Source organism: Lontra canadensis, unplaced genomic scaffold (assembly GCF_010015895.1).
Source record: "Lontra canadensis isolate GAN:19392208 unplaced genomic scaffold, GSC_riverotter_1.0 scaffold200, whole genome shotgun sequence".
In the NCBI taxonomy this organism is placed as follows: domain Eukaryota; kingdom Metazoa; phylum Chordata; class Mammalia; order Carnivora; family Mustelidae; genus Lontra; species Lontra canadensis.
Genome location: NW_022631194.1, coordinates 414149 through 425035, shown reverse-complemented (window position 1 = coordinate 425035; position 10887 = coordinate 414149). Strand labels below are relative to the sequence as shown.

Sequence of the window (10887 nt, the reverse complement as noted above, 5' to 3'; positions counted from 1 at the left end):
CTGAATTTTCATCTGGTATCATTTTCCTTTAGCCTAATAACTACACTTTAGCATTTCTTGTTAATGTAGTTTTGCTGGCAACAAAGTCTCTTGGCTTTTATTTATCCAAAAATGCTCTATTCCACCTCATATTTTAAGGATATTGTCACAACATATTGAATTCTGGTTGATGAAATGTTATCATTCCATTTCTTCTAGCCTTCCTTATTTCCTCTGAGAAGTCAGCTCTAATAGATTATTTGTGTATCCCAGTATGTTGTGCCCCCTCCCAGCTCTGGCTGCTTTTAAGTTTTTCCCTCTTTTTTTTCTTTACTTTTTAAATGGTTATTAAAATATAGTTGACAGGGGCACCTGGGTGGCTCAGTAGGTTAAAGCCTCTGCCTTCAGCTCAAGTCATGATCCCAGGGGCCTGGGATCCAGCCCCGCATCAAGCTCTCTGCTCGGCGGGGAGCCTGCTTCCTCTTCTCTCTCTGCCTGCTTCTCTGCCTACTTATGATCTCCGTCTGTCATATAAATAAATAAAAATCTTAAAAAAAAAAAGACATAGTGAACTCTTAAAAAAATATAGTTGAGAAGTGTCTGTTCATATCTTCTGCCCATTTTTTGATATGATTATCTGTTTTGTGTGTGTTGAGTTTGAGGAGTTCTTTATAGATCCTGGATATCAACCTTTTGTCTGTACTGTCATTTGCAAATATCTTCTCCTATTCCGTGGGTTGCCTCTTTGTTTTCTTGACTGTTTCCTTTGCTGGGCAGAAGCTTTTGATTTTGATGAAGTCCCAAAAGTTTATTTTCACTTTTGTTTCCTTTGCCTTTCGAGACATATCTTGAAAGAAGTTGCTGTGGCTGATATCGAAGAGATTACTGCCTATGTTCTCCTCTAGGATTCTGATGGATTCTTGTCTCACGTTGAGGTCTTTTATCCATTTTGAGTTTCTTTTTGTGTACGGTGTAAGAGAATGGTCGAGTTTCATTCTTCTACATATAGCTGTCCAGTTTTCCCAGCACGATTTATTGAAGAGAGTGTCTTTTTTCCACTGTATATTTTTTCCTGTTTTGTTGAAGATTATTTGACCATAGAGTTGAGGGTCCATATCTGGGCTCTCTACTCTGTTCCACTGGTCTATGTGTCTATTTTTATGCCAGTATCATGCTGTCTTGGTGATCACAGCTTTGTAGTAAAGCTTGAAATCAGGTAATGTGATGCCCCCAGTTTTATTTTTGTTTTTCAACATTTCCTTAGCGATTCGGGGTCTCTTCTGGTTCCATACAAATTTCTGGATTATTTGCTCCAGCTCTTTGAAGAATACCGGTGGAATTGTGATCGGAATGACATTAAAAGTATAGATTGCTCTAGGCAATATAGACATTTTAACAATGTTTATTCTTCCGATCCAAGGGCATGGAATGGTCTTCCATCTTTTTGTGTCTTCTTCAATTTCTTTCATGAGTGTTCTGTAGTTCCTTGAGTACAGATCCTTTACCTCTTTGAAGACATACAAATGGCTATCAGACACATGAAAAAATGTTCATCATCACTAGCCATCAGGGAGATTCAAATTAAAACCACATTGAGATATCACCTTACACCAATTAGAATGGCCAAAATTAGCAAGACAGGAAACAACATGTGTTGGAGGGGATGTGGAGAAAGGGGAACCCTCTTACACTGTTGGTGGGAATGCAAGTTGGTGCAGCCACTTTGGAGAACAGTGTGGAGATTCCTCAAGAAATTAAAAATAGAGCTTCCCTATGACCCTGCAATTGCACTACTAGGTATTTACCCCAAAGATACAGATGTAGTGAAAAGAAGGGCCATCTGTACCCCGATGTTTATAGCAGCAATGGCCACGGTCGCCAAACTGTGGAAAGAACCAAGATGCCCTTCAACGGACGAATGGATAAGGAAGATGTGGTCCGTGTACACTATGGAGTATTATGCCTCCATCAGAAAGGATGAATACCCAACTTTTGTAGCAACATGGACGGGACTGGAAGAGATTATGCTGAGTGAAATAAGTCAAGCAGAGAGAGTCAATTATCATATGGTTTCACTTATTTGTGGAGCATAACAAATAGCATGGAGGACAAGGGGCGTTAGAGAGGAGAAGGGAGTTGGGGAAAATTGGAAGGGGAGGTGAACCATGAGAGACTATGGACTCTGAAAAACAATCTGAGGGGTTTGAAGCAGTGGGGGGTGGGAGGTTGGGGGAACCAGGTGGTAGGTATTAGAGAGGGCACGGATTGCACGGAACACTGGGTGTGGTACAAAAACAAGGAATACTGTTATGCTGAAAAAAAAAATATATATATAGTTGACATATAATATTACATTAGTTTCAAGTGTACAAAGTGATTCAGCAATTCTATACATTACTAAATGCTCAGTATGGTAAGTGTAGTCAACACCTGTCACCATACAATGTGACTATATTATTGACTATATGGTGCTATACCTTCCATCTCCATGACTTATTTACTTTATAACTGGAAATTTGTACCCCTTAATCCCCTTCACCTATTTCGTCCATGCCCCCATTCACCTCTCCTCTAGCAACCACCATTTAAGAGTCCGTTTTTTGTTTGTTCATTTGTTTTGTTTTTTAGATTCCACGTATAAGTGAAATCATATGGTATTTATGTTGCTCTCTCTGACTTATTTCACTTAGTAAAATACCCTCTAGATCCATCCATGTTGTCATAAATGGTAAGATCTCATCCTTTTTAATGGATGCATAATATTCTTGTGTGTGTGTGTGTGTGTGTGTCCCACTATTCCATATCTTCTTTATCCATTCATCTACTGATGGACACTTGGGTTCCTTCCATATTTTGGTTAGTGTGAATAATGCTTCAATAAACATACAGATGCATATAGCTTTCTGAATTTGTATTTTCATTTGTTTGGGTAAATATCCAGTGGGATTACTTGATCCTACAGTATTTCTATTTTCAATTTTTTTAAGAACTTCCATACTGCTTTGCACAGTGGTATCAATTTACATTCCCACCAACAGTCCATAAGGGTTCCCTTTTCTCCACATTCTTGCCAACACTTATTATTACTTGTCTTTTTAGTAGTAGCCATTCTGACTGGTGTTAGATGATATCTCATTGCATTTTCCTGATGATTAGTGACATTGAGCATCTTTTTATGTGTCTGTTGGCCATCTGTATGTCTTTTTTTTTAATTTTTCCTTGAATTTAATGAGTTTACATTAAAAAATCAGGTAGTCATTTTACATTTAAGGAAATAAAAGTCTTTAAAAAAAATCGAAGAGTGAAAAGATTTTAACCAAGTTTACATTTCTTTTTGCTATAGTTTTTAACAATTCATCTCATCTTATTGCAATGTGCAAATGCATCTGCAGCACCCATTACAATCAGGAACCTAAATTTAAGGAAGGGCATTGTTTACAACAACCCTCAGAGGCAACTGATTTACTTTCTCCTAAAAATTCTATGATATATAAGCATTACATAATAATGCTATTTAACCAACTTTTGTCATTAAGAATCATCACCAAAGTTTTCTGGAAACGTGTCCACATAAGAATTAAATATTTAAAAGGTGAAATGTTCCTTATTTTAACTTTAGCAAGATCTTTCTTTTTCATTGTTAAGAAATACTTGAGTAGTTTTAAAGCAAAAGCTGTTAAGAGTAGAGTCTAGATAGCTAAAACCATACTCCTGAGTTCAAACTTACAGGTAAGTCTTTTGCAAATAGTTCTTGATAAAATAGCCTCCCTCCCCATCTCCCTGCCCTGGATCTTGTATTGTTTCTTATAAAACTTTGGTCAAGAGTAGAAATATATCCAGGCAGATGTATGTGCCATATGAGAGCAAGAACAGTACAGCCAGCTAATGACTTTGGGTTTTAGAAATAAAAAGCAATTAAAATGTACTCAAAGTTACATTAAGAAAAGCTTTCACAGGGTAATATTGAAACAGCCACAAAGGTTAAGAAAATACTGATATCAAAGTGCAAATGATTACAATGTTAAAATAGACAAAAACTATTATACAAGAGCCTCTTTTAAAATTAAAAATAAAGAACACAACACATGAGTCAGGATCATTTTCCTGTTCTACTCATGGATTTTAGTCTTTATATTCGTAGGGTTGGTTGTGTTGACATCTAGTAGAGTTTCTTACGACATCTGATGAGGTTTCATTCCAACTTCAGAGGATGGTCCTTCCCCAAAGAGCCACTCAATTTGGGTCACGTCTTGGTCACTGTACAAGTTCAAAGTAGTGCAGTATCGCCATGATGTGTGTAGCCTGTGTACAGGGCCATCCCCACGATCGAAACCAGCATGGAATTGAACACAGTCCTCTCCCAGGGCTCCAGCATGCAGAGTTCTGTGACCAGCAGATACTGGTAGTAGAACCAGGACATTTGCTTCCAGGCCCATGCCAGCGCCATGCCCTCCACAGGCCTCCCTCGTTGAGGTCAAGCGTCAGTCTCTGTATGTCTTTTTTGATAGAATGTCTATCCAGGTCCCTTTTGCCCATTTTTAAATCAGATTGTCTTTTTGATGTTGAGTTGTATAAGTTCTTTATATTTTCTGGATATTAACCTCTTATTGGATATATGACTTACAAACATCTTTTCCCATTCAGTAGGTTGACTTTTCATCTTGTTGATGGTTTCCTTTGCTATGCAAAAGCTTTTTATTTGGTATGGTGCCAATAGTTTATTTTTGTTTTTTTCCCCTTTCTTGAGGAGACATGCCCATAAGTGTGTTGCTAAAATCAATGTCTATTACTGCCTATGTTTTATTTGAGGGGTTTTATGGTTTCAGTTCTCAAACTGAGGTCTTTAGTTCCATTTTGAGTTTATTTTGTGTATTATGTTAAAAAATGGTCCAGTTTCAATTTTTTTTGCATGTAGCCATCCAGTTTTCCCAATACCTTTATTTATTGAGAAAATTGCCTTTTCCTCATTATATATTCTTGCCTCCTTTGTTATAGATTAAGTGACAATATAAGTATGGGCTTATTTCCAGATTTTCTCTTTATTTTCTATTTTCAGCAGTTTGCCTATAATTTCCTGAATAGGAACTGAATTGATGAACGTTGAAAATTGGACCAGTATGTTTAGATTGCAGATTAAATCTCTTGAATCATTTCTTTTTTTATATACTTTGTTTGACCTCATCTTTTCCCAAATAAAGAAGTCAATGAAGGCCTTGGCAGTGTTGAGATTATATATCTAGAATAAAGAGGTGGGGGGGAAAAGCCATGAGAAAAGATTAAAGAAATATTATATAAGAAATCTGGGAGGAATCGTGAAGAGAAAATGCACAGATATCTAACAATAGTTAAATTGATCTTCAAAAAGGTATGTTCACCCCCACGTTCATTGCTTCATTGTTTATAATAGCCAAGATACGCAAACAACCTAGGTGTGCATTGATGGATGAATAAGTAAATTAATAAATTGTGGTATATATACTATGGAATGTTGTTCAGCCACAAAAAATTATGAAATCTTGCCATTTGCAACAATATGGTTGGGACTTGGGGACATTTTGCTAAGTGAAAGAAGTCAGACAGAGAAAGAAAAATTCCTATGATTGTTCTTACATGTGGGATCTGGAAAAACACACACACACACACACACACTCACACACGTTCATAAATGTATAGAACAGGTTGGTAGTTGCCAGAGGCAGGGAGGGTGGTGGGAAAAATGAGTGAACATTTTTTTAGTTTAAGTAAATTGAATAATTTTTTAAAAAACATTTAAAAGATTTTTTTAAATTACCTTATGATTGAGTAAATCCACTCCTATGTAACCAAATGATTTGAAAGCAGGGACTCAAAAAAAGAAAGAGGAGAAAGAAAAAAGAGTTCTTAGAAATTAAAATATAAAAGCAGGAGCAAAATAATTCAATAAAAATATTTAAAGATATAATTGAAGAAATCTCTCAGAAAGTATAACAAGGAAACACATAAAAATAGAAGACAAAATTAGAAGATAAAATTCAGGATGTTCAACTCCTGATAAATTACGTTTTGGAAAGAAAAAACATGGAGAAGGAAATCACCGAAGAAATAATACCAGAAAAGTTCCCTAAATTGAAGGACATAAATTTCACAATTGAACGGACCCACCAAAATCTATGTAATGAATGGACTTATATCATCACTGTGCAACTTAAGAATGGTGGTGATAAAGATCAGATCCCAGGATTTCCCTGGAAGAAAGAAGAAAAAAAGAAAAAAAATACAAGATTTTTTTTTTTTAAGTTCAGAAATCAGAATAGTGTTGGACTTCTCAAAAACAAAATTAGATATCAGAGGATAATGGACAAATGTCCTCAAAATTTTGAAGAGAAATTATTCCAACCTAGAATGGCATTTCAAGTGAACTGTTGCTTGAGCATGAGACAGAAAAAGATATATTTAAAACATGCCAGTCTCCTGGTATCTGGGAATCTCCCAAAGATGTTGTCTGGAAAAATGTAATACACACAATCAAAATTGTGAGGAAAGGGGAAAAATGTTTGAGAAAAGGAATGACATTAAGAAAGCTGCATGCTTATCTTGTATTATGAAATAATGAGATAAATACCAAAAGAAATGTCTAATTGCCCCTGGAAAATGCAACTTAGAGATGGGGTATCTGTTTTTCAATCTAATCCTACAGTACAAAGTGAATTTTAAAACATGTGTATATTTTGTTTCTAGGAGGGGAAAAAAACTAAAAATTACCTTCCTGACTTGTATGATAGGCAGTGCTATGTGTTCACCAAGACAATTTTATTTTTCTCCTGCAAAATTGGCTAAACTGACCCCCTTATTAGGTTGGAGACACATGCATGTAAATGGAAGCCACACGTGCTATCCCCAGGCCTGACACATGAAACACTACAATAAAAATTTTTTTAATCAATCTTTGAGCTCTACCTAAATAAAATTCATTTTAATAACCAAAGTTGTTCAATAATGAAACAGGCTGTCTCAAAGAAGTAAGTTACCTGTTACTGATGTATTCAAGAAGGATCAGTAGGGATCCCTATCAGGAAGCTGGGGAAGATGGTCCTATCTTTGGCATAAGGATGAGATAGTCAACATACATGTTTTCATCAAATTCTAGTGTTCAGAGTTTCAGAATTTTGGGGTTCTCTTTCATTTATTCATTTATTCATTTACTCATTTTTTCATTTATTCATTCATTCAACAAATACTGAAAGCTTATTATATGCCAAGTCCTGGGGATACCATAGTAAGCAGGAATAATTTACCCATTCTGGAGGAATTTACCCATCTAGCAAAGGTATGAGAAGAAATAAATCTGAGCTCTAGCACAAAGCATTTAGATTCACTCTAAGGAAGGGCTTGCTTAGTTATTAAACACAGGAATTTTGTGACTTATGTTTCTTTCTTATAAATTTTTTAAAATAGAAAAGATCCTTGTCTATCTTTAAAATATAATCAAGTAATGCTTGTACACAGAGGAATGAACTTGGATAGTCTAGGAAATAGTTTCTAGTCTGATGAACCAATTGTCGTCTGAACACATCTGGGAATATGTTATGTCAAAACTTAGAATATTTCATTCAAAGTCTTCATGTACATTTCCTAATCTTAATTAAGCAAAGTTTAGGAGATGAATGAGTCTCTTTTCCCCTCTAATTAGAAGGAAAACTGAGGCATACCTAATGAAATGATTGCCCAGAACCAAAGCTAAACTTAAAAAAGAGTATATTTTCTTACCATTGATATTGATTAAATATCTACTATGAGCTATATATGCACTGACCTAGCTACCTTAAGTATATTACTTATTCCTTCCAGCAACACTAGAGGTACATATTATTTTTTTTAAGATTTTATTTATTTATTTGACAGGGAGAGAGGGACTACAAGCAGGGGGAGTAGGAAAGGGAGGAGCAGGCTTCCTACTGAGCAGGGAGCCCAATGTGGGCTAGATCCCAGAACCCTGAGCCAAAGGCAGATGCTTAATGACTAAGCCATCCAGGCACCCCAGGGGTACATATTATTATTCATACTTTGAAATTAGAAAACAGAAACCCAGAAAGTAAAAATATTTTACTGGTAAGCAGCAAGATCAGTATTCAAACCCAGATCTGTCTGATTCTAAAGCCCCTGCTTTTAACCACTATACTATAGTATGATCATATACAATGTATATATAGCAAACTGGGTTTGTAAATGATTCCCTAGGCTCTGCTAGCTAAGAAACATCCATGGCATGTTCTCTCAGTAAAGACTCATCTTGACCCAGAATATGAAGGGTACTAGCTATGCAGGTTAGAGAAGGTAACGGCAGGACTCTGGGCCTCCAAGGCCAAGCACCATGTCTCCAAAGGATAGCTGCAGTGCTTCTAGATGAGGAGATGGACACTACTGCCAATAGCAGTATTCATTCTGGCTGGATCTAGCCTCATCCCAGGGCTATAAAGCAGAAAGTTAACCCCAGACTAGGGTGAAACCATCTTGCCTTCTGATGCCAGGATCGCCCTGTGGTTTGCTGAAGATGTTTTTCCACTTGCTAATTGGATATTAAGGGGTTATCTGTCTGACCAATTCTATAGGAAACCACTGACATGATTACATTTATAACATGCTTCAAATATCTTAGAAAACACATGTGACTGGAGAAGGCAGAGGAGAAATCCCTCAAAAATCAGATACTAAAGCACTGCTGTGTCCCTCAAGAACTAATCCAGGTTGTGCTCTGTATTACACTTAATTGGATACTGAAACAAGTAATACATTATATGTTAAACTTAAAACAAGTAATTGTATACTGAAACAAGTAATACATTATATGATAATTCAAAAAATCATAATATATCTGTTTTCAATGAACTCAGTTATAGATTGGATTGAGATAAATTGCCCCTAGGCTGGTTACTTTTAGAAGCAAAAGTATATATCCTCTAAAGTAAAATAACATCATTAAGAGTCTCAAAATATCTCTACAATGTTTTATACATGATGTCTAAGATTCAAACAAATGTTACAATATATCAGAAGACAAGACCAAATGTCTGAACAACAAGAGGGAAAAATTCAAATTGTAGTAACTATGACTAACATATTCAAAAATAGGTGAGAAACTTTCTCCATCCAGAGAACTGGAATCTATTTCAAAAAGAATCAGATGGAAATTCTAAAACTGAAAGAAATACAATAATTTAAATTAGGAATTCAGTGGAGAACTTTGAAAGTAGATTAGACACAGCTGAAAAGTGTGTTAGTGAACTGGAAAAAATAGGTCAATAGAAAGTACCAAGAGAGAAAGAGGGAGAAATAGAAGAGCATAAGAGATCTGCAGGACATGGTGAAAGGTCTAAAAGACATGTAATTTAGGTCCGGAAAAAGCAAGAGAATGAATGGGGAAGAAGCAATATTAGAAGAGATAACAGGTGAGAATTTTCCAAAACTGATTAAAGGCATCAAGCCACATATTGGAATCTCAATGAACAAAAGCAGCATGCATACATACATAACCAACCCACAACTAGGCACATTATAGCAAAACTGCTGAAAATCAAGACCAAGAAAAAAAACTTCAAAAGCCTCTGGGGCCATGGGTGAGGGAAGGGGAGTGAAATCACATTACCTACAACGGAACAAAACAACACTAGCAGATGACTTTCCAAGAGAAGTTGTAGAAACCAGGAGGCCATGACCTATTTAAACTGTAGAGAAAAAAAAAAAAAATGCTAGTCTAGAATTCTACAACCCATCAGAAAAAATTCTGTCATCAGAAATGAAGTTTAATTTAATTCATTTTTAAACAAAAATAAGAAATTCATCAAAAGTAGGCTAGCACTAAGGGAAACACTGAAGTTATTTCCTTAGGAAGAAACAAAATCATCCTAGATGGTAGGTTGAAGACACAGAAAGGAAAACAGGCAACAGAAATGGTAAATATGTTGGTGATTCTAAAGAAGTAGTGTCTAAACTGATAGCCTCATGTAAAGAAACCCCAGTTCCCAAAGCTGCATGCCTCATGGAGGCAAACACTTCCACATTTCTCAACCATCACATTTGTGCCATCTTCTCTTCTTTTTTTTTTTTAAGATTTTATTTATTTATTTATTTATTTGAGAGAGAGAGAGAGAGAGAGAGTGTGTGTGTGTGTGTGTGTGTGTGTGTGTGTGTGTATGCTGGGGGTGAGGCAAAGGAAGCAAGAGAAGCAGACTCCCCGCTGAGTAGGGAGCCAGCCATGGGGCTTGATCCCAAGATCCTGAGATGATGACCTGAGCCCAAGGCAGACACTTACCTAACTGAGCCACCCAGGGACCTCTGTGCTCTCTTCTCATCTTAAGCCACAGATGGATTTACCCTCTAACCATCAATACTAAGTGTTATTATTATTTATTAAATTAGTTTGTCTTTGACCAAGATTTGTTGATCTATTATGTTGACTCTGTTCCAATACATCCGAATGTTCTTTCTCCAACATACTGTATGTAAAAGGCTGTACAATCTTTGCTAGCATAGTTCAAAGAATTCTGTGGTCCCAGAATCTAATGATATGTATTTAAAAATGAAAGTCTTCTGTCTCCTTCATCACCATGTGTTGTCTGCTCCTGCCATCAACTCTGGTGGATGCTCTGGTACACTCTGCTCTACTTCAGCTCCAGCAGAGTTGTCCAATCCTGAGTAACAACCACAGCCATTTTTGGCTTCACTTAAATGCAAGCCTTTCTTCAGGATAGAACTAGGCACAGTCTTGATTATGGAATTCAGGCTAGTCTGTTGGATATGCTCTTTCCGTTTTTCAAATCTGCAGTTGCTTGTAGATCATTAGTACATCATTGGCTAGTCTATACACTGGGTACCCAGGATTTAGTAATGATCCCTTTCATTGGTTGTTTACCCATTTTGTTGTCTTTCAAA

The 10887-nt window shown here is 36.3% G+C and overlaps 1 pseudogene; it reads right to left on the bottom strand.

The window, feature by feature from the left end:
- Window positions 1–4026: 4026 nt before the first annotated feature.
- On the bottom strand, window positions 4027–4429 carry LOC116861517 (annotated as a pseudogene).
- Window positions 4430–10887: the final 6458 nt, after the last annotated feature.